The sequence below is a fragment of the Accipiter gentilis genome, chromosome 9, assembly GCF_929443795.1.
Source record: "Accipiter gentilis chromosome 9, bAccGen1.1, whole genome shotgun sequence".
NCBI lineage: Eukaryota > Metazoa > Chordata > Aves > Accipitriformes > Accipitridae > Astur > Astur gentilis.
In genome coordinates this window covers 7,897,341-7,921,273 of record NC_064888.1, presented here as the reverse complement: position 1 = coordinate 7,921,273, position 23,933 = coordinate 7,897,341, and the positions used below count along the sequence as shown (strand labels likewise).

Sequence of the window (23,933 nt, the reverse complement as noted above, 5' to 3'; positions counted from 1 at the left end):
AAATAAATGATGCAACCTACGTAAATTCTGCAACTTACATAAGTGATGCCACCCGATGTGATGTCATAAATGCTGTCAGTGAGTAAATGACATCATATGGTATCAAGCGATGTTGCAAATGAAGTGGCTGGGTAAATGGTCATTGCTGTACTGAAAGACATACCTATGGTGAGTGTGGTAAGATGAAGAAGGTTATTGAAATTTCATTTAAGTTAGTTTAACATCAGTTCATTAATAAAGTATTAGTGTGCTAATAGTAAATGTATTACATCTAAATAAAAATATATCTTCAAACTGAGTATCATTAACTTATTAATAATTGATCAATGCCTAATGATTATTAATGATTGTGATCCACTAGCATTTTCCTGTTGATTCATTCATGTGTACATCGATTTTGATTAATCAATTTAATCTAAGCACCAGCAGGAGAAACCCCCAGCTGAGCAGAGTTGTGGGTCGTCCCCTCGCACTCCCACAAGGGCATCTCTGTCCCACAGGGAGCCCCCTGAAATGATGTTATCTGGTGCCTGCACACGCTCTCAGTGTCTTCCCCGCCCTCAGCAGTTGGGGACTGCTTGTAGCCTGGCAGGAAAGGTTGTTTTCAGGAACACAAGTGGCTCAGCAGGATTAAGTCCAGGCAGCAGCCTGGGACAGCTATTTCTAAGCCTCTCAGATGGCCCTTTGTCATTCCCAACAGGGAGGTCAGGCTCCCTGGGAATCAATTTGCACAGCCTTCAGGTTCATATTATTTGCTGGAAAATGCCCATACTAGGGGAACAACCCCAGAAAGGGGGAATTTATTATACGATTACCCTGGGGGAAGTGTCAGCGACATTAATCCTATTATAGCATTAGTAGGACGGGGTTGCAAGAAATGATAGTCAGGGAGAAAACAGCGCCCTGCCAAAAAGCAGGAAGCGCCATTAGGAACGTCCCTGTCTCGATAGCATTGCACAAGGGGAGAAAAGATATATAATGTGATGGAGATTGTCAAGTACCCCACAGGCTCCACTGCCCCAAGGAGGATGCACGGGCACTCCCAAGAAGCCTTTTCGTCCCTGGCGTGGCTGAGTGGGTGCTCGGCACTTGCTGCCATGGTGAAGCTTGGCATTGCTTCCAGCAAGTCCCCTCTGCCATCAGCTTGCCTGTTTTCCAAGGAGAAACGAGGCAGGGAGAGGTGAGCTGGCCCAATTCTCTATTACTAAACCCTTCCTGGTGCAAGCCAGCCTTCCAAAGCTTTGGTAAGAATCAGATTTTAAGCCTGGTCAACTTGGGGAAAAAACAGAACTGAGCAGCTGGTATTAAATCTACTTGCAAATAAATCCCTCCTCAGGGATCAGAGAATTGAAGCCATCAATGCCTGGGTTGTCTTCAGCAACAAAGCCCCCCAAAGATGAAGCGACTAAATTAAAAACAAGGTCGTGGAAACAAGAGTGAGGGGGAAGAAAGGAACTGCCTGGAAGGGGGCAGGGAGAGAGAGTCATTTGCAAGCTATGCTGGTGATACCCGTGGGGTTTGGCCTCTCTGAAAACTCCTTGTTTAAGGCAGTATTTTGTTAGCTTAGAAGGTTTACAAGGTGCTTTCTTGCTCTATGGGAGAAGATCAAGGAGTTCTGGCTCAGCTCTGTCCTCAGACTCTGGTCCTGTGCATTCACCTGGAGAAAAACTCCTCTGCCTGCATGACTGGCCCAGCACTGCCAGAAAGTTGGGTGACTCAACACAGCACCTGCATTTCTCACTCATTTCCATGATGACTTCCAAGAGATGTCAAACAAAGAGTCGTAAAATAGTGGCCAATACAATGCTCAGACTCTGGTTTCCTATTCAGATGAAAAAGATGCATTTATATTTAGCCCATGAGTGCTGCACACAGACAACCAGGTAAAAAACAGATTGCAAATAATTTGCATGGGAGAAACGTCAAGTGAAATCTTGTGCTGGATTTCCCCAGCACCCTTCTCCTAAGCCACCCTCTTCCATCTGCATTTCCCCTCCTAATTATTAGGTGGTTTGCACAGGGCGAAAGCTGTTGCCTGGATCCTGAGGTCAAACAAAACTCGTTCCTTCTTCATCAGCGCTGATGAAAAAGTGTGAAGAGCTGCAGGTCATGGCAGATCTCGAAATGTAATTTTCACACGGGCCCTAAATTTGAGATAATTTTCCCTCTGAATGGCTAAACTACATTTTAAGAAACTGCAGTATTTGGTAATCCTTTACAGAGGACTAGGACACTATTGTGTTTCACCTGTCCCAGTGCATAAATTACTATTTATCCAAGCTTAATTTTGATTTTGCTTGGGTAATGTCTGCAATCACTCATTGACTAGGATAAGTCATGAGGGTTTTTTTAGATTTCTATATGTTTACGTGCCAAGATCAGCAAAAACTGTCTCTTGCTTGATGTTACTGTGACACACTGGCACATTCAGTCCCTCCCATGTGTGTTTTCATCCTCCTACTGCCTGGGAGAGGCATAGCTGGATGTGGTGAGGCTCTGCTATCTCCACGATCTGCTGGCTAGCAACCACCTTGGAGAGATAAGAAATGCCTGAAATACAGGAAAAGTTTTAATCAGACCTTGCGGATCTTCCCACGCTGGGAAACAGACCCACTGGAAACCAGGCTCAGCGCCCATGGGTATCCCCACTGCCTCTGTGGGCACTGCAAAATGCTTTTGACCTTTTTGGGTACAAAAAACCCCAACTTTTTTGTATTAGCAAGGCATGATTTGTGAAGTGCGAGGTTTGAAATAGGATGTGAGGTGTTACGTGTTCATGAAACTGAATGTTACCTTTTTTCTACCTGGAGAAGGTAACATCCAGATGTTGCTCCCAAGCTAAATTGTCCTGAGATGTCATTGTAACTAAGATTTTATTAATAACAGCTGACATCTCGTGTCTCCAGAGCTCTTGATGTTACGATGAAGGTGAACAGAAGCCCAACAGCCAGGAACGGCCCCTGGGAAGTGAAATAAAAGCAGATGTCGGAGTTTGCTCTCAGAGCGGGATGCACTCACCCCAACCCTGGATCACATTTTCCCTGCGGAAAGGGGATGGTTTCCCGTGACGCCACGGAGCGCGGCCTCGCCTCCCGAAAGATGAGGCTGTGCCTGGCCCAGCTCTGTCAGGATGCCAGCCAGATTTAGTGTAAGAACTTCTCACACCCTGCTACACCTCATCGGCGGATGCCGGATTTTAATTTTTTTTTTTTTTTTTGCTACATGTACTCAGAAAGCTCCCAGCCGGCTTGTTTTAAGGAAAAACAGTAGTTTTCACACCGAGGAGTCCCAGACTTCAACGAGCAGCAGTGCGTGGGGATAAATCTCCCTGGAAATAACGTTTTTTTGGCAGCACCGTTCCCGGACAGCCCACACCGGCCCCAGCCCGGGCCCGCCGCGCACAAGATGGCGGCGCGGGAATGACACGGCGCTCACGTGACGCACGGTGCCGCCCTCTCCGCCCGCCGCCGCCGCACGGGACACGGGGCCGCCGCCGCCGCCGCCACCGCCCAGGGGATCCGCCCGCCCGGCGGCCGCGCCGACCCGACCCGACCCGCCGCGGGACTCCGCGCCGCACGGTGAGCAGCGAGCCGCACCGCCGCCGCCTCAGCGCGGGGCCGGGCGCAGGCCCGGGGGTGGTGGTGGTGGTGGTGGCGGCGGCGGCGGCGGCGGCGGGACGGGGCGGTTGGTGACAGCGAAGACGGGGCCGCCGCCGCCGCCGCCGCCGCCCGAGGCGGGGCCGTGTAGCGGTGGGGCCGGGCCGCGGCTCGGGGATCCCGGCCCCTCAGCCTGGCGGTGGTCCCCGGACGATCCCCGGAGGGGTGTCCGGGCCCCCTGCGGGAGCTCTGGTCCCCTCGGCTCGGGGGTATCTGGGCCCCTCAGCCCCGCGGGGACCAGGGAGGCTGCGGTCCCCTCAGCCCTGGGGAGCTCTGGTCCCCTCAGCTCGGGGGGCTGCAGTTCCCTCAGCCCCGGGACCCAGGAGGGGCTCCGGTCCCCTCAGCCCCGGTGCCTGGTCGGGCCCGTTCCCCTCCTCCCCAGGGTGTCCGAGTGGGGGGGTCCGTTCCCCCCCCCCCCCCCCCCCGCCCCAGGGTGTCTGGGGGGGCGTGTGGTCCCCTCTGCTCGGCTGGGACCGTGGGAGTGAGCCCAGTCCCCTCAGCCCGGGGGGCTCCGGTCCCCTCCACCCTGGTGGGGCCTTCGGACCCCCCTCAGGCCAGGCCTAGGCCCCCCCTCAGCCCAGGGGTTGCCTGGTCGCCTCAGCTGGCTGGGGTGTGAAGGCAGGCGGCTTCCCACTCTCGAAGAAGCTGGAGGTGTCCACCGTGAGCGGGGAGGAGAGGAGATCCGTCCCATCCTGGCGGCTTCGAGGGCCGTAGCGCTGGCACCAGGGCTGCGCCGCCTCCCTGGGTCTGAGGTTTGCTGGGTGACAGCGGCTGGAGGGTCTTGGGGATGAAGAGGCTGCAAGGGAGAACTGGGGGTAAGAAGTAGAGGCCTCGCCATCATCAGCACCCTGGCAGGCAGGTGTGCTCCCTGTTTGCTTGTGAAATTGCTTGCTGATTGACAGGCTGGATTATTTGGATTTTTTTGGGTGTATAATGCATGTGGCTGTCTTTTTACTGTGTTCCTGCTGGAGGCCCTGTTTTGATCAAGGTTTCTAATTTATTCTGTCTTGTGTGAAAACCTCATTAAAGAAGGCCTTGGTGCCTTGAGGCACTGTAAATATGCAAGGCAAGGATGGAAAGAGAGAGAAAAGAGTCTTATTTGTAAAAAATGGGAGCTCTGCCATATCGACTTGGTGCTGATGAAGCTTTCTGAGGGAGGCAGCCTCTCTTAGCAGAGCTGGAAATGGGATGTCGATGAACATCCTTGTGTCACTTTGGCTGATGGCAGCATTGGTGCATCGCGGTGTGACAACAGGTTCCGTAGTGATTCCTTCAGACTCCGTTCTGTCACGTCAGGTCTGTGTGGATGAAAATGATTTCTGTTGGTTTTCATGCCTGTTTGTGAACCAGTACAAAATATAGATGTGATGCCTGACAGTTGAAGTCAGTGGAAGCTCTGCTGTTGATCTTGGTGGGTTTGGGCTTGGCTACATTTATTTGTTTGGGGAGTGGATGTTGCGCTGGAGTAGTGTGCACTTCTGTTTTATTTCCTGTAGTATTTTGGTGGGCATTAGAATTGATTCAGCTTTGTGAAGTTGTTCGGAGTTTGGAAAGGGAACGCAATCGGGCTTGGTTGGTGGCAGACAAAAGATAAAGGGTACTTTTACAATAAAGGTAATAAAACCCCATTAAATCCAGAGAGATTGCCTTGATTTTCTGGGTTTGTCCCTGTGGAGCAGAATTAAATTTGGCTCGGATGCCTTTAAACTGTGTTTGTGATCTGTGCAACAGACTCTGATTCCCAAATCATTTATCGTGCTTATTCCGTCTTTCACATATCAACCTAGAGACAGCGTGTCTCCACATTTTTAATTAGCTTTTAATGAAAATTTGCGACACTTCATACTTCTTTTAATAAATCGAAGTATGTGGATCATTTTCAGGACTTGGAGGTATTAATGAATACTATTCGACTACTCAGAGGTAACGGTATCCTTAAAAGGCAGTGGCTTGTTAATAGCACCTTCTGTATACCTGTTCTCCATGTATATCATTGCTTCTCTCAACGCTTGTCAAGCTTGAATAGGTGCTGCTTCTAATTAAATAATTATTGAGTTCTCTTGAACTGAACATGTGGAGGAAGAGCACATGCGCTATGGGTGATGGCAACTTAAAAATTCTTCCTGTCTTCTGGTTGCTGCTGCTCTGCATTGCTCAGCGTTGGTTAATTGGTGTGCTAAATATGGGTGGCCTGGGACTTACTCAGATATAATAGCAATTTCGGTTTGGCCGTAAGGAATGGTTGCCGAATTTAAAGCTTTTTAATTGGGGCAGCAGAACATCCCGTAAAAAATGCTCACAGAAAAATAATCCAGACCCTTGTTTCTCCAGCATGTCAGGAAGGGCCTGTTCGGAGTAAGAAAAAAAAAAAAAAAAAAAAAAATCTGTATAGCACCATCAAAAAACAAAGTAGGAGACTTGCATGTGACCATGAACACTGGTTTTGTTGAATGTGACATGAGATTCTCTGTCATGGTGTGGTTCAAAGAGAATTGTGTTGAGCAGGAAGGACTTTTAAGGCTTCACAGCGAGGTAAGTCCAAACTGTACTTTGCTGAAATAGAGCAGAGCACCTGAATGCTATTTCAGTCATAATTCAAGTGCAACACATCAAAACCAACTGTACCTGGAAGAAATGCTCTGAAGTAGAGCTTAAAACGAGCTCAAAAACCTGAGTTTTGAGAGTTTTTTTAGAATCTGAGGGTCATGAACTGAGTTCCTGTTTACTGTCAGTGTTTTCTGAAGGATTTTGGTGTCATCAGAGGCTTTTTGCACCCAGGACAGCAGCACGCAGATAGGGGCAGACAGCCCTCTGAAGGCTGATGTTCTGCACTACTCTTATGCTGTGGACTGGAAACTTTGGCTTTTAATACAGCTTAAATTCCCAAAGTACGTAGCATCATTCAAGTTAATTATTAAGTCTTTCCCTTGCCCAAAAGGCTGAGGGAAATGCAGAAGACTGAAGAAAGCATGAAATCTACTGGCTTTTGGAGACACTTTCATCCCAAATATATTTTATGCATTTGAAAATGTACTTAGCAGAGGCAGTGTTTGGTGCGGGTTACTTGGGCTTGTTTTTTGTTAATAAAAATAGCATTCATCCCAATGAGCTACTAAGTGTAACCAGTTTCCCTGTGCTGCCTGTAGTTCATTAATGTAAGTGAGTATTTAAATATCTTTAAAATGTTTGTATTGTTTCTGGTCTTATCAAACATGTTAATGTAGTTGAGGGGAAAAAAAAATCCTTGAGAGTACCGCCTGAGCTTTGTTCTGATAGCTCTTGGTCAAGAGCTGTTAAATTTAGGATATTATAACATGTCTCTTAAAGAAATGCAGCTTTTAAAATGTAGTTATTGCTGTTGCTGGTCTTTACAGTTCACTCATCCAAATCAGAGGAGCAAGACTTGTGTGGAGTAGAACATGTCCTGTTGATGCTTCCTTCATCAGCTTGTGTGGTGCTGCTCTGGTATCCAATTACACATCTGTATTCAAAGAAAAACACTTTATTGTGAAAGCATCTTCACTAACGGTAGGTTTTGCTTGTGTTAATTTGCTTAGATTTAAACAAACAAAAGAAATCTCCCTCTGCTTAACCATGATTCTAAGCTTTTTTTCTCTCTCAGACTTCCCAGCATGGTCTGCCTTCTGTCTCCTTGATTTTGAAGCTCTTTGGAGGTAGCTTGCTTTATTTAAATGGAATTAAGGTGAAGCATATTGCCACTTGGAAAAAAGACTTAAAGGAATCCCTGAAGTCCAGTAGCTTTGGGTTTTTCTAATGCAGGAAGCCTAGCTGTGTGAAAATGGGTAGCTTTCTTGCCAAGTTGGATGAGGCGCAGGCATGCAACGGTGAGGTAGGGTAGCAGAATTCCTCAGGTGTGCTTGCTGGGCTGGCTTCTTGGGGTGCAGTGTTGCATGCTTATTAGCTGGCTGGGACAGGGCTTGGAAAATTTAGCGCTCCTGTGAGCATCAGTTGGTGTGGGTCTGGGGAATGGTGGTGCCATTGCCTAAGCCTTCCTCAGGAAAAGAGGTAGGAGGAAACAGAAGTAAAAACAGCAGAAGAGGTTGTAATTCCTGTCTTAAGAATTGAAACAACCTTACATTACATATATTGCCCCCAAAACCCAGCAGTTTAGAAGGAGATCTTGCTGAATAGAGCAGCCGCTTTTCTTCTTTGCTCTCATATTGTGTGCAACTGTTAGCTGTGTGGTGTATCTGGAGAGGAGAGCTTTTGCAGCCTTGGTTTAAGAAGGATTTTTAATAGCTGTCATCTCTTCCTGTCCGACACAGCCTACACCTTTAATTTCCTTGACTGAAAAAGAGCATCACATTTTGGAGTGTCTTACAATTTTCCTTGCTGGTCCATTAGTGTATTAGCTTAGCCTCGTGTGTGTTGAATGCCATTAAATGTCACTTGCAAATTTAATGTTGGGAGCACTGAGATTTGTGCTAATTGAATCTGAAGTCTTATACTTCAATTTGTTAAAATGGCAAATTCAGACAACTGAAATGCTTTAATGGGAGAGAGTATAAGCATTTGCAAATTTGCTCTTGTAAGTGAATCTAACAGTGCATTTGTGTAGATGCAAGGGGAGACCATGAGCGGACAGATCAGGTTTCAATGGGGCTTTACTATCTCTTTTTTTATTACTATGTGGTGACAGCTGGCAAAATCCAGTATTTTCAAAGTCTTCACGCTTGACATCTGTTCAGGATCATTGTTGATGCTAACTTAACCTTAAATAATTGTATAAGAATGGTAGCGAATATGGAGTGTTTCTCTCAGTTAAAATTTCTCCTTTTCCTGCAGCTATCATTTTAGGTACTAATGGAGAAGGGGTAATTGTTTGGGCTGTTGGTTTCTAAACTGGATTGTGCTTTCTTCAGTTGTCTGTAGGTCTGACTTGTGGGTGGTTTTATGCATGAAATAATACCTTTTGCACCTGAAAGGTTTGTTGGTTTTGGGTGGGTTTTTGGCTGGTTTTTTTTGTTTGTTTGTTTTTTTGTAGAGGACAGTCTGCACAAAACCTCTGGCATTTAACAATTAAGTTCAGCAAAATAACCAAGGATTAAATAGACACAGAAACAGCTCTCACCACCTACAGGAGACCCTACTGCCGTGCTTTTTGCAAGGTAGAGTGTTAAAGATGTTACCCTTGATTGGAAAGGAGTCATAAAGATTGTTACTAGGCTTTCCTAGCAGTATAAATCTGTGCCTCCCTAGAGAGCACAATGCTTTTAAGAAGTTTGTCTTGAAACACTTCCATAAAATCTCTTGATACCACGCTTTGACCTTCTGCCACTGAGCTGGCATTTCATATGGGCTTCTGGCATGAGCTCTCCTGCCACTTTCAAGTAAAAATTTACCAGGCATTGAAAAGTTTGACTCCACAGTCCTCAGCACAGTGCCAAGCTGTAAAAGCCCTATTTGTACACAGAATGGATTTTTGCCTGCTAGGAAGGCTTGGGTAGCAGTTCAATAACTGCATAGGAATGGCTTTGAATCTACATACTGATGAAACAGCTCCATATAAATCGAGCTATAGTGTCTCTTCAGCTCTGAAGTCTGCACTTTGTCTTCCTTGTGCCCCTGCTCTTCTTCATAGGGCTTTATGTAGTCAGATTATATTGCTCTGGAAAACTTTGTCAGGGAGGTTAATTTAAAAGTATTTGAAAGGCTTAAAAATTACTCCTGCTGTTACGATGATGAAAAAGACCTTGAAAGCGCCTTGAGGGCGACTGCTGCAAAAATACCTGCTTGGCTATGTGAATGGCATATGGTTCCCAGAGCGTGCTCACCATTCACTGATGAAGTAACTCCAAGGTGGCCACCTTCAGTGCAAGCACTGTTAGCCAGCTTGGCTAGTGATGGTGTGTCAGGGCTCAAGGTCCACTTGCTTTAAATGGGAGTCAAAATCTAGTGCCAGCAGGTGAGTCAGGCAGTGGGGAAGTCGGGGTGAGCTTTGCTGCTTACAGAGGGTGGGCGAAGAATATAAAGTGGTAATGGGCTGTGGATTTCAAGTGTCTGGGGAATACATTTTTAGGCTAATAGTTAAGTGAACAAGACTTAGAGGAAGGAAGAGGACCATACGTGTTCTTCTCAAAATGCTGAAGTTGGCTGCTTGGGGGGCAGGGTGCTGAGCAGAGGCAGCATGAGGGTAGGTGATGTTCAAAGCAGCACTGTGAACAGAGCAAGAACGGACAGAAAAGGGTGAATGCAAGCATGTGAAGGTCCCTACTAAATGACTTAACAGAACATGTTGTTCTGTTTCCACCAGTACTTTTGGGATGCCAAGATAGGTGTTTAATGGAAACATGATTTTATGAAGACTTGCCGTGCTAGGAGAAGCTTGTGTTTGCCAAAAGCAATACTTAGTAATGGGCTACGGTTTCTTATCTACTCTTCATGCAACAGCGCAAAAGCCTTATTTCACAGTAATGAGCAATTATCTGCAAATTAACAAAATGACTTGTCAGATATTGCCTTTGTTTTGTGTGTGTGCAATTTCCTATTTCAGTTTTTCTCCCATTTGGAATGTAAAGAGATGGTCTATCAAAGGACATTTTAAAAACAAAAACAGGGCCCAAAGCACATTTATCAGAAGTGGATTATTTGCGTTCTGTTACTTTGTTCAGAATTTCTTTGGGAATGCTCGCAAGAAAATGCGTATCTATGCTGAGAAGACACAGACCCATATAGCCACGTGCCTTGTCTCCAAGCATCTACAATGTTTTTGAGAGGGAATGCCAGAGTTCAACTGAGAGTTCAATATGTGTAAGTGGCTATGAGAATATTTGTAGAGATGACAATTACAGACAAATTTATATTACCTCCTGCTCGGAGCAAGACTAACCTCAAAGGTACTTCAGGTTTTTCAGGGCGCAGTCAGGTTTTGAAAGTCTCTAAGGAAGGGGATCTGTTGAGGTCTGTTGCTGTAAGAACCTAATGTGGGCTTTGGGGAGAGAGGTCCCACCTGGTGCGTAGAGACAGTTCATCCTGCAAGCTTTATTCAGTGTTTTTCAGTGCCGAGGTGGGATAGGAGTGGAGGAGAGTGAAGAACTTGAGATACGGATGATATTTAAGATACAGGTGTACCAGATATGTGCAACAGAAAAGGCTGTTAGCTGTTTTCTTCTCTGTGCCTATCCAGCTGAGCTGATGTTCTCAGTGAACTACCAGTTACGCCGTAAAGATCTTAACTTCTGAATAGTGCTGCTTAACTCACAGTTCATTGTGGCACAAGTGAATTGACCAGCATCATTTTATAACTGCCTACAGGGAGCTTTCCTTGGCCATTTTATTGAGTGACTGCCAATCTTTAAAATGCTTTTATGATTCTTCCCATTAGACTTCTTTGCTAATATTGCACAAAGTACTTACAAGGTTAAAAATAGAATGTTTGCATTAACTTTGTAATCCCTCTCACTGGTAATAGTGCTTTAATACTGTCCATTTGTAGTTGGATATGAGCAAATATTTAAAATAATTGTACATTCTACAAAAATGTTTGTTGGCTTCATAGGTTGTTTTGTATTTTATTCGTTAATGATCTGGGAATCTTGTTTCCATGTTTGGGACTTCCTTTTTGGTCTTTTCATGGTTGTAGCCTGAAAGCAGACTATATACTAGAAATCATGGGGAATTGCTCTACTCCTTCAAGTGGTTCCATTGTAATAGCTATGTGTTGAAATTCAGCCTGCAAGATGTGATGCCATGCTATTAAATTAACTACTTGTGTTTATTTGCAGATTGGTTAATAACCCAGTCAGTGTTTGGCCCTTCTGCTATAAGCTTCACAAAAATTGTGAAGTGGATAATGCTTTGCCTGCCTCCATCTAGCTGTGCTTTTCAGCACGTGTTACAGTGCGTGATCTTTGTATTCATGCAAAGATATCCTGACACCATTGAGAATGAGGCTATACATGTGTTCCTGTTACATGCAGCTGTGGGGACACCAAAGCGCCAACCTTTTCAAGGTGAAGGTTCCACAGCCTGGTCTCGCTGCATGTGCAGAACTCATCATAGCAGATTAAAAAGCCAAAACAGCTTGGTCATTATGAAAATCCAAGTAATATTTGAGTTTGTTTACCTGATTTCAAGAAAAATGAATCTATAGTTTGTCTAGTCTGCTTAATAAATATAATTAATAAACTATATCTGAACACTTTAAAGCACAAGTAACTTTGGAAAGGCAATTTTTACACTGTGTGAGAAAGTTTCATTTTTCTTGTGACCTGTGTCGAGGTGAAGCCTTTATATCCTTTTTAGGTAAGGTGCTACTGCTTTTAATTGCCTTGTGTTTCCAGCTGTGTTGTACATAGTTGGACCTTACAGGGTGAAGTGATTTCAAAGTAGCTGGATATACAAATGTACAATCCAATAAATACACCTTACCCCTTTCTGAACATCGGAAAAAGTAGCTGCACCTCATAGTCTTGATTACTCAGACATAGTTGGGGCACACAGTTCGGTCCCATCTCTTGGGTAAGTTCCTGCATAATATTATCATTAAGACTTTGAATAATTGCATGGTGTTTAATGTGCCTGCAAATGATAACAAGGATGGCATGCTACTTTCTAAAAAATCCTAGCTGATTTATTACCAGTTTTCATTTAAGTAGCAATGGAAATCTTTTTGTTGTGTTCAGCGTGTGGACCAACTCTAGATATTTACTGGAGGTGAACTGCTTGAATTTCCTAGAGTGAGGGAGACTGGTTTTCACTGGTGCATTACTCTCTGAGCTGGTGGTTGCAGTGGCAGGGTGGCTTGTGACAGATGGAGGCTTCCCACCCTGGGACCCAGGTGAGGTGTGAATGCCTTGGAGCTGTAGGCTCCGATCCCTATCACTAAATCCCTGCTTTTAGGTTGAGAGGTTGCAGATTCAATTCCCAGAGAAACCAAAGGTTCAGGTACATCTGTTCAAAGTGAGCTTTCTGGGCTGATTTAATTAATGGCTATCATAGAGCTGATTTCCTCCTACACCCTCTCTTTGTCTGCCCAGTTTTGCAGTGTTAAAGGGTGTCCCAGAGGGTTTTGGAGAAACATGTTGTGGTTTACCTAGTGGAGTAGGACCTTATCAAGAGGAGAATAGCAACACAGTGAATGTCAGCACGTGGGATCGTGCCCGCGTTTTCTGCCCTTACTAGTGTGGTAGTAACCAACTTTTCTTCCAGGTCTGTGTCATGCAGAATACTAATGGCAATCTCTGCGCCACTGAAGTGGAATAACTTCTGCAGTGGCTGTCAACCGTGTCAACAAACTTTCTTTGTGACTGATGTGTTGTTGGGATTTTTGTTTTTTTGTTTGTTTGTTTTAAAAATACACCGTGAGAGACAATTGTGGGTCTGTAGTAAACTAAACTGATGTGGGTATTGCTTTTGTAAGAGGTGGCAACTAAAGCACTTGCTGGTGGTGAATAGCCAATGCAATAACAGGACCTGTGAAGACAGCTGGAAATGCTCAAACTTGCTTGTTTCCCAGTACTTTCCTGAATTAGGATAGTTGGGATAGAGCCCATTGCAGCCTTAAATGCTTGCAGGGTGTGTTTTAATGGAACTCTGGTGTAATAGACTATGCTGTGTTCATTTAGTGCAACTCGCTGCTATCAGAAACACGCACTCAAGTGCCATTGAGTCTCTTTGCCTAGGCTTGGTGGGTTTTGGGGTGCTGGAGCATGCTTTAGTGCGGCATGGTGTGGGACTGTGAGATCTTTTCCCTCTGGGGTGAGAGTCCCTCTGCCCAGTGCAGTCTTGTCCCTCGCTCTCCCAGCAGACACCCAGTGATTTCTGTGAGCTGGGGCACAGCCTTGGTGTTCTGGCACTGTTTCTCCCTCCAGCAGAAGGGGTTGAAGAGAGCAGAGATGCCATGAATGGGAAATCCCTGGGAAAGGATTTGATGGCAGGGGAGGAAGAAGAGGAGCAATGGCAGAGGGCACAGGCAAGATGCCACCGGGCTATTTGTGGTGCCTGATCTTACTAGATACAATTAAGATATTGGTGCTGTAGCAGTCTTGACTAGTCCATCCTCTAGGAAGGGATTTCAGCACTTACAAAGCCAGTTCTCAGTATTCTAGGTAAAGTGTGTGTGTGTGTGAATATATGCTTGCCTTTAGCGTGTATCCTAGACACAAAGAAATATGAAGTTGGAGGTATGATTTAGGGTGAGAGCTTGCAGGCACAAGGGGTTCGGATGTGCAGCTTTGTATAGCTCTTGCATCCTTTTATCTTTGCTCTTAATGTTGCTAATAGTCACTAAAAGAGACAACACAAACTTCAGCTAGAAGGAAGGAAAAGTCAATTTTTTCCACAGACACTCTAATGTGAAATGTCTGAAGTATTTGAAGAGCTGAACGTGCTGATCTTTCTGTATTTATAGCTTTAAAAATGGGGGAAGAATTAAATAAAAAGAGGATTGGTCTCTATATGGGCTTCTCTGAAGGCAGTATTATCCTCTTCTGAACTTTAAGGATTTGTTTCCTTTCAAGGACTGCTTTAAAAGCATTTCCTTTTTTTATAAAGCAGAGGTGAATTACTGTGTGGTCATTTATATGAAGTGACTTGCTGTATGCTTAATAATAACCCACATATTTTATTTGTGCTGTAGTTTGTTTTTTTTAAAGTGAAGATCTCAAGGCAGCCCCTTAGACTACAGATTGTCTTGTGGAGGGCATGTTAGATTGTCTTGAACAAAGTACCTTTCTTTTTAATTGGTATTTTTATTGCTATGATTTACATTCACAGGGTGAGGGCAGCACTGTTCCTCTGGTGGCTTAGCCAAGTGTTAACTGCAGGGAAGAGGAGAGCTATTCTCTTACCTGGAGACTTTCTTAGGTACTTACAAAGCTGCATACTTAACTTATTCCTCAAGTGTAAGTATTGATATGCAGTATATGTGCAGTAAAGCGGCACGTTTTTAAGCACAGCATTTAATAGAAGTATTCTCAGCATGACTTTGCAAATATTCCCAAATTAAACCTACCAGTTGTGGTGGTACTTGTCATCAAAGTACGTGGAGGTTTGTACAAGGCTCAGAAATGCAGCTAAAATCACACACTTTCAAATCACCTCTTAGAGCAGTCCTTCTGGCCTTCCTGGACTAGTGTTCTTGCCTTTCCTCCATGTCTTCCACCTCCTTGTGTCCGTTCTGACCTTCTCGAGGCTCTGTCATGTCCTGTGAGACCTCTGCTGCCACCACCTTGCCCCTGGGCTCATTAGAGGTCCCTGAGAGGTGGCTGCTACCTGAAGGGTAGAGGGAAGGAAACAGAAACCAGATCTCTCCAGCTACTTGTCATTAGAAAGAGCGCAGGGATGCGAGGGAGCCCCAGCTGAGTGCTTGGGGGGAAGTTGGACTCCACCGCCAGTCACAGAGGAGCATCTGCAGCTGTGGAAGGAGAGTTCCTTGGCTCCTTGCTCGGAAAGGGTGAGTCTGGGCCCCACCTGGAGCACATGGCGTGGGTACGTATCACTGAGTCCTGCCCTGCTGCTGGGGCCCCCGTGCCTTGTTTGGGGCTTCTGATAAGGTGAGAAGGGAAGGGCAGCCTGGTATTTAAATAACAGCTGCCTTTGCTAGATCAGTCACCAGGTTTGTGTGTGTTGTTTATATACTCAAAATGTAGGAATATTGTTCTGGCAGGTGTTGTCAAACTCAGATTCTCTTTTCATGCTCACATGCAAATAACTTCCTAGAAATTTCAGAGAGGGGATGAAAATGTTATTGTAGATTTTTTCTAACAACGGGTAATAACATGCAGCCGATCAAGCATAAACTGAAGGCTGGTTTTTGAAGGCTGGTTTTTGTGCTAAGGCAGGAACCAAAGCCTGGCTTTGTAAGGTCAGCACCAGAAATTTAGGGTCTGTGTTGATTTTTCCTTTGTATTACAGGTTATAGAGAATGTTTCCTTTTTTCCTTAATGAAACTGCTTTTGCAACATGTGTCAATCCATCCTTAATCCTACGTAGAAAGACCCACGGCTATATCTGATGAGAGCAGAATCTGCTCGTGCTTTTGGGACTTCAGATACCCGTTTTGCAGCTACCAGCTCAGCAGTTAAGCCTATTACAGTAAACCCTTTAGTTGTGCCATCCAGGTTGTTTCTCACCCTTCCCCCAGTTAGGCTGTTCAGCAAACACCCCTCCAAGTGCAGGGTTGTGGAGGACATGGGAGGATGCTTTGCCACAGTTACTGTCCCTTCAAAGAACAACATAAAAACTGTGCAGAGCTGCAAGGGAGACAAGGGAGGATCCTCATCCTGCTTGTTGCAAATGTGCACGTTTGGATTTTCACCACGCTGTCTGCAATGAGTCAGAATAAAACTTAACAAGTGAAGGCATCCCAGTTATGCTCCAACCCAGGTCATGTGTGTCACTGTGTCGTGCTTGCTCTGCGAGAGATCAGCCTGCATATGTATATCCAGAAGTGCAACCAGCATCACAATTAGCCAGAATCACAATTTATGGGTTTCAAGGAGATCTGCATTTCCCAGCAAATGTGTCTGGTGAGGCTGGAGTCAGGGATAAGTATCCCTCGAGGGCAGGGCAGGGGAGGGAGAGCTGGCTGCAATTCCTGGCTGGGCTGGGCTGCCTTCCCTCCCTCCCTGCGGAGGGGATGGTCTCATTCCAGCAATTAAGGGGAATTAGCAGTTGCTCAGCAAGCCCCTTTGTAGATGGCTTTTAGAGGGGTGGAACAGATTCCTGCTCCTGACGTCTGTCTAGTTTTGGGGCCTGTGACTGGGGGGAGGTGGATCTAAAAACCATGCTTTTGCCAGATCCGAGGCCAACCAGCTTGTCAAATCTGTATAAAGGTTTCTTTTGCTGAGAAATGGAATATGTTGTACTACTGATATTTCTACGGACCTGGGTGCTGCTGCTGCATAAATTTCTTGCTTACATTGGGAACTGAAAGAGGGCAACTCCAAAAACGAATCTTGTAAAGCAGGACTGGTGGGTTAATGTGTTGGGCTGCTCAACAGAAAAGGGCAGAAACAGCTATTTTCAAGTGGGTTTGTTTAATGTTGTGATTTCAATGTTTCACGGTACCAGCGCTCTTTTTGGTGTTCTGCTACTGTTACCCCTTTTGAACAAGGTGTGGTGGGGTCTTCTGTGCATACGGGGAAGGGTCCTTTCTACTGACAGTGACTCCTTGCTCCCAAGCACAAGATTTCTCTGCAGCCCCAGCAGCACTTTTACCTTTTGAGGAAGATGTAGCTCAAGTTTCCTCCCTCTTTTCTGTTCTTTTTAAGAGAAAATACGCAGTTTTGTTTAGGTCAAATTTGCAAATACGTTGCTGGAGCTCGGTTTTTCTCTTTCCTGCCAATTTAGTGTTTTTGCACCTTTCATAAATCATTTGATTAACTGTTAAAGCTGGAAGAGGCGGCTTGGCGTTTATAAAGTTAATGGAAAACTTGAGTAACAGCTGCATTATAGGAGGTGGCCTCTCAAAAAGGGAAGTAGTGCAAAAGCCAGTAACATTTTCCTTCTTGACAAACTTGTTTGGAAGAGATTATTAATCCATCACATCTGTGCAGATGCAGCTTTCAGACTCGCAGCTATTAGTATTTTTAACAGGGCTGTCCTGAAAGTGGATTCAATACCTGGTGTGCAGTAGACCAATCTCACACACTCAGGAGAGATCCTTCTTTTTATTCAGGCCTGGGTGCTTGGTGGGCTTTCCACAAATCAAGCACACCAGATTGATCAGGTGTGTCTTTTATATGGTACCAATTGCATATAATTTATTAAACTACTCCTACCTGGTACATATTCAGACTATCTAATGCATATGCATAGGATTATATAACCATGACACATCAGATGCCTTCTCTGCATTGCAGGGGTCACGGGTGGTCTTTGGTGGTTGTTTGGGGAGGTATCCCCTCCTCACTTTGACTGCTAAGTTGCTCTGTATGGAGTCAATGGTTCGTTTTCCTGCCAAGAGGGATGCGCCATCAATCAGGAAGAATAGAAAGGATCAGAATGATCTTGGCTACTTCTCTAGGTATTGAGGTTGAAAATTATTAACTTAATTTAAAACAGGATTTTCTGTATCAGACATCAACAGGAGCAGACCACAGCAGGGAATTTCCCCCTCCCTCTCCAATCCAGTACTTTTGTTTCTTCAGGGAACTTGCTTGTCTTTCAAAAGGAACAGTTTAGTAACTGGATGCGATATCAAAGTTTACCACGGAAACTGTCAGAAGGAGAAGGCAACGCAGGTCTTGCTGAAATACTAAAAACATAGTGAACCTCTTCAAAACAAAGTGTAAAAGCATTGAGGTTGCATAGTGAAAATGGGGAGGTGATGAGGACTAACAGATGAAACACCAGGGAGAGTGAGGTGCTCATGCAAGTCAAAACTAGGCTGGTCATACTTCTGGCTTTGGGGCCTGAGGCTTTTAAAATAATGTTGGCGATGGTGAGACTGTGACATGGGTGTTCTCCATCCGGAAGAGCTGGCTGTGACTGTCAGCTCCATGGCTGTGCCTTCCCCAGTCCCGCGCGATTGGTTTGTGCAGTGGAAGGACTGTTGGATCTGTTCCTGGGTGCCTCCTCTTGGGAAGTGGTCAAAATTAAATCAGAACCTTTACATATTTAAACTCAAAGTATGTATTTGTTAGTTGTATTGGTGGCAATTCTCAGTACTGAGCTGTGGCTTCTGGGAAAGACGGACTGCTGCGGAATAGCCGAGGTTTTGTGAGGTGCCAAATAGCTACGCAGACACCTTGAAGTGCATCTCTCACAGTCCCTTTTGTAGTGCCCGCCCAGGTTTGTTTGTCCTAAAGGGAATTGCGCTGCCCTGAAGGCAGAGGCTTAGCAAACACAGCCCTCTCAAAAGCAAACTCAGAAAGTGTATCTTTTTTTTAGAAGAAATTTCTAAATGAATACGGATCATCCTCTCCCCAAAGCCTGGGAGGTAACCATCTCTTACCATTTATTTAACTGCATAGGAGGGATGTTGCAGCAATACACAAATGCTTTTCAATGCCCAGAAGAAACAAGATTAAAAAGCAATTACTGTAGCCTGGCAGGGGTGTGGTCCAGAAAATTCCTTTTCGAAGTTGGTGGCTTTTAGGTCAAGACAGAGGGTAGAAAACAAATTTCTGCTGCGAACTATGGGAACCTTTGAAAGTTGGACTAACTTTTGTGGCTGGAAGTTTAAATTTTTTTTTTCTTTACTTCCTTAGGACTCTATTTATGGACATATCGTGCTGCCCTCCAAAAGAGATGGCCTGTCAACTCCCCCCCCCCCCCCCAGCAACTCATCTGCCTCTTGTTAATGTGTGTGTTAAGCCCACCTAAAAAGCACGCTTACTGAGATTTACGTATCATTTGCATCGGACTAGGGATGTATTGGTTTTTAACACAGAGTGATTGTTGCCCATCAGCCACTCTTATACACTGCTTTGTAGGCTAATGAAAGCACCCCATTATTCTCCCTGGTATCATCTTGTAATTTAGCCTTTGACTTACAGTGAATTAGTGCAAATCCAGTTTGAATTCATTGCCCTCAGTGCTTATATATATATGTGCAGGTCTCTCTTCTGGCCACTGCAACAGAAGAATAAATGAATCTCTCTTCCCAGGAGACTCAAGTCAGTGTCGCAGGAGAAAAAATTTTCTGCTGAATTTGGTGTAGAGGGCATATGACAGCAAAGCCTCGCTGGGATTTTGAGGTCTGTGGCTCCTCTGAGCATGGCATATTGTCAGGAGGGTTGCTGCTGAACTGCTGTGTTTTACAGCCATATGGAAGTAAACCACTTCAGCACAGTGATAGCAGAGCCTCTGCTTGCTTTGCCTCTGGAGATCCAAGAAACAGGCACGGTTTGTGAAACCTGGGAGCAGGCTGCACCTCAGCTCGGTCACCGAGCTCCTCTGCAGACCTAACCGTGGAATTTAATGCTCCCAGAGGGCAAGTATGTATTGAATTACTGTGCCATTACCTGTATCATGCTGCTCTGGTGAACAGATCTGCCTTCCAGCTTCCTCCTTCCCATTGATAACTATGGCACAAACAGAATTGGCAAAAAGGAACATGTAAGACCATTTTAGTATCATTGTGTTGTTCTAAAAGTGGATTCAATACCTGGCGTGCAGTAGACCAGTCTCACACACTCAGGAAAGATCCTTCTTTTTATTCAGGCCTGGGTGCTTGGTGGGCTTTCCACAAATCAAGCACACCAGATTGATCAGGTGTGTCTCTTATATGGTACCAATTGCATATAATTTATTAAACTATTCCTACCTAGTAAATAGTAAGACCATCTAACACTGTGATGGGTTGGCCCTGGCTGGATGCCAGGTGCTCCAGCGTGGGGTCCCACCCACGGGAGACAGTCCTCCATGAACTTCTCCAACGTGGGTCCTTCCCACAGGCTGCAGTTCTTCACGAACTGCTCCAGCGTGGGTCCTTTCCACGGTGTGCAGTCCTTCAGGAGCACACTGCTCCAGCGTGGGTCCCCCACGGGGTCACAAGTCCTGCCAGAAAACCTGCTCTGTGGGCTCCTCTTTCCACGGGTCCACAAGTCCTGCCAGGAGCCTGCTCCAGTGTGGGCTTCTCACAGGGTCACAGCGTCCTTTGGGCATCCCCCTGCTCTGGCATGGGGTCCTCTCTGGGCTGCAGGTGGAGATCTGCTCCACTGTGGACCTCCCTGGGCTGCAGGGGGACAGCCTGCCTCACCAGGGTCTTCCCCATGGGCTGCAGGGGAATCTCTGCTCCAGGGCCTGGAGCATCTCCTCTTCCTCCTTCTTCACTGACCTTGGTGCCTGCAGCATTGTTTCTCTTACATGTTCTCACTCCTCTCTCTGGCTGCCATTTCTGTCTGTCCCAACTTTTTTTCCCCTTCTTAAAAATGTTATCACAGAGGCATTACCACTATCACTGATTGGCTCGGTCTTGGCTGGCAGCGGGTCCATCTCAGAGCCGGCTGGTATTGGCTCTGTCGGACACAGAGGAAGCTTCCAGCAGCTTCTTACAGGAGCCACCCCTGTAAACCCCCACCGCTACCAAACCCTTGCCAAAGCCAATACAAATGCATATTGATTCAAGAATCTAACTCAATGGCTTGATTTAACTATTGAGTAGGTATTCTTTATTGGCAGCACTGGGTGCACGGGGGATCGCTCCACCTATCGTGCACACCATCGTGTCTAATTGTGCAGGTTAAGTACATGTTCTACATACATATTCACTGCATTTCTGAGAAATGTTATACATATTCATTAGTTTTCTGGGAAACTACTAGCATATGCAAATTTCCTTTGCACAGGTGCATTGAAGGTCTCTGGTGGTCTTCAGGAGTCCTCTGGTGGTCCTCCATAGTCTTCCTCACTTGTCCGCTACTTGACCCTCAGGTGATTCTGCACAGCATGGTCCTTTACATGTTTTGATACATCTTATCCTAAAGAATGCAAGTTAGTCCCTAAAAAAAAATGCTTGTTAGTGCTCTTATTATCTAAGTTTTCATTAGTGATGTAAAACCATATAGCCAGTTTAAGCTAAATTGCCTACAAGGACGAGAACAAAGGCAGGAGTTCTTATCTTTTCCGGCCTTATCTATTCAAGCAAGGCCTCTGCTTGTGCCTTCTCAACAAGATTGTAAATTCATCAAACATTTAATTAAGTTTTGTGGTTGCTTATGGCTCCCTCTTGCTCATCACTCCCAAGTACCAGTCTCTGACAGGCTTAATCCTTGACAAACACCAGTCCTTGGTATGTAAAGTTACAGAGAGATAATCAAGATGAGCTAGATCATTAAACAATAAGCAGTTCGTTCTTTATATTACTATGCATAGGATTATATAACCATAACGCATCAAATGCCTCCTCTGCATGCACGGAGGTCTTGCGTGGTCTTCGGTGGTCATTTGGGAAGGTATCCCCTCCTCACTTTGACCACTAAGTTGTTCTGTATGGGGTCAATGGTTCGTTTTCCTGCCAAGAGGGATGCACCATCAATCAGGAAGAATAGAATGGATCAGAATGATCTTGGCTACTTCTCTAGGTATTATTAAAATTGTTTGAAGTTGAAAATGATTAACTAACTTAATTTAAAACAGCATTTTCTATGCCTGACATCAGTCCTTCCCCCTTTGAGACTTACGATGTTATTTAATATCCATCTGTCATGGTTTAACCCCAGCCAGCGACTAAGCACCATGCAGCTGCTCAATCACTTCCCCCCACCCACTGGGATGGGGGAGAGAATCGGAAGGAAAAAGGTAAAACTCGTGGGTTGAGGTAAGAGTAGTTTAATAGAACAGAAAGGAAGAAACTAATGATGATAATAATAACAATAATAAAAGGATTGGAATATACAAAAGAAATTATGCACAATGCAGTTGCTCACCACTTGCCAACTGATGCCCAGTTAGTTCCTGAGCAGCGATCCCCCACCCCCACTCCCCCCAGTTTATATACTAGACGTGACGTCCCATGGTATGGAATATCCCTTTGGCCAGTTTGGGTCAGCTGTCCTGGCTGTGTCCTGGGCCAACTTCTTGTGCCCCTCCAGCCTTCTTGCTGGCTGGGCATGAGAAGCTGCAAAATTCTTGACTTAGTCTAAACACTACTTAGCAACAACTGAAAACATCAGTGTGTTACCAACACTCTTCTCATACTAAATCCAAACCACAGCACTCTACCAGCTACTATAAAGAAAATTAACTCTATCCCAGCCAAAACCAAGGACACCATCCTAAGTCTCACACCATTCCTTTATAAATTCTTGATCTACATAATGACATGGTTTGTATCATACAAGTTATCAAAATCAGAACTACAAACAACAGCATGAACACAAACAATTGTTTTAACCAACTTATATTTGGGAGCCATTAATTCAACCACAGAAAGTCCAGTTCTTGTTCTGAAAAGTTAGAGGCCAATTCTTTCAATTGCTATATCTTTTTCTCTACAAATTGTGAATTATCAGAAAGATTAAACCAACACATTCCCTTAAATTCTTCACAACCATGACTGTGCCTTAATAAGAGATAATCTATAGCTGCTCAGTTCTCTAGGGTCGCCTCTCTAATCCAGGTCATTTCTGTTCCAAGAGCTGTCAGAGCTTGTGATGTATAATGAATGTCTTTGACCAGAGCACAAGCAATCCTTTTTAAGGTATGGTAATTCATGGCAACTCCTACTCCAGGTGTTAATATTGCTGCAGCTGTTATTTCACTTGAGCTATAAAGAGTAACTTGGGAGTCACAATCTTCAGGTAATTGATGAGTTGTTCTTTTTTGCCTTTCCTCAATTTTCAAATCTTCCTTGCTTAGGAGCAATGGAACTAATCTCCCAATTGAGCAAGGGCCTGCAGTGATGTTGGCTGGGACGTAAGTATAGGCGAGTCACCTGCAAAGTAAAAACCATCCCAAAGGTAGCTGGGTGTGGGCCCAAGCATAACTTACATTTTCTGTTTCATTACATGCTGAAAGGGGGTTGCAGTTGCGTTAGATTGTCACACTTGGTGGAACAATTCACAAAAGTAGCGCAATGTTTTGCGGGTAGAGTTCCTTATACTTTTACTCTCAGCATACCCCTTTCTTTAATTTTAGTAGTTCTTCCCATATTGTACAAATTACTATATGTAATTTTAAATCCAAATACTCTTAACATAGTATAATTTTTCATTATTTCTAATGGGGTTGGGATCCCAATTAGGCAAGAACTATACATTTCCCCAACCAAACTTCCTGATCCTAAACAGAAGGTGGACATGTTTGTGACTTCTCTGGCCAAGAGTTCCTAAATATTATGATTTCTATTCCATTGTGGCAACAAAAAATGAAGATTATTATTCCTTACCCAAATTATCAAAATATTTACAGTTAGTCCCTTCATTATTGTTTCTGAAAAATATTATGCTGTAACCTAATGTTGGGTCTTCTTTAGTTTTAATTTCAAAGGTCCTTTTGGCGTGGAATTCCACAGAGGGGATGGTATCTTCTTTATTGTAGTATAGTGGATCCAGGATGCAACTCCCTGGAGCTTCACTGCAGTGTTTGCAGTCAGTAGCACTTGATAGGGTCCTCTCCCCTCCTCACAAGTGGTTCGTTGTTCCACGTCCACAGATATACTGAGTCTCCAGGCTTGAAGGGGTGTATGGGTGAATCCAAAGGCACAGGAGCTTTAACCTGGATGTATCTATGGACAGAGTTAATGTCCATAAAGATATGCCCAAATGCCCAAAGATATTAAGTAATCCCCCAAGATCTGTTCTTTCAGGTGCATCTGACTATCTTTCCCTGTCAAGTTTTTAACACAAGGCCTTCCATGCAGTATTT

The 23,933-nt window shown here is 44.9% G+C and overlaps 1 protein-coding gene across 3 annotated transcripts in view; it reads left to right on the top strand.

Moving 5' to 3' along the window:
- Positions 1–3,461: 3,461 nt before the first annotated feature.
- Positions 3,462–23,933, top strand: part of SGMS1 (sphingomyelin synthase 1) — a 109,855-nt gene continuing 89,383 nt past the window's right edge. Inside the window, exons 1-3 of one of the 3 annotated variants that reach the window (XM_049810189.1) lie at positions 3,462–3,578; positions 7,031–7,184; positions 20,915–20,999. The gene's annotated coding sequence lies outside the window, so the exon portion shown is untranslated. The remainder of the gene's footprint in view (positions 3,579–7,030; positions 7,185–20,914; positions 21,000–23,933) is intronic. The other 2 variants (XM_049810187.1, XM_049810186.1) reach the window with 2 other exon arrangements.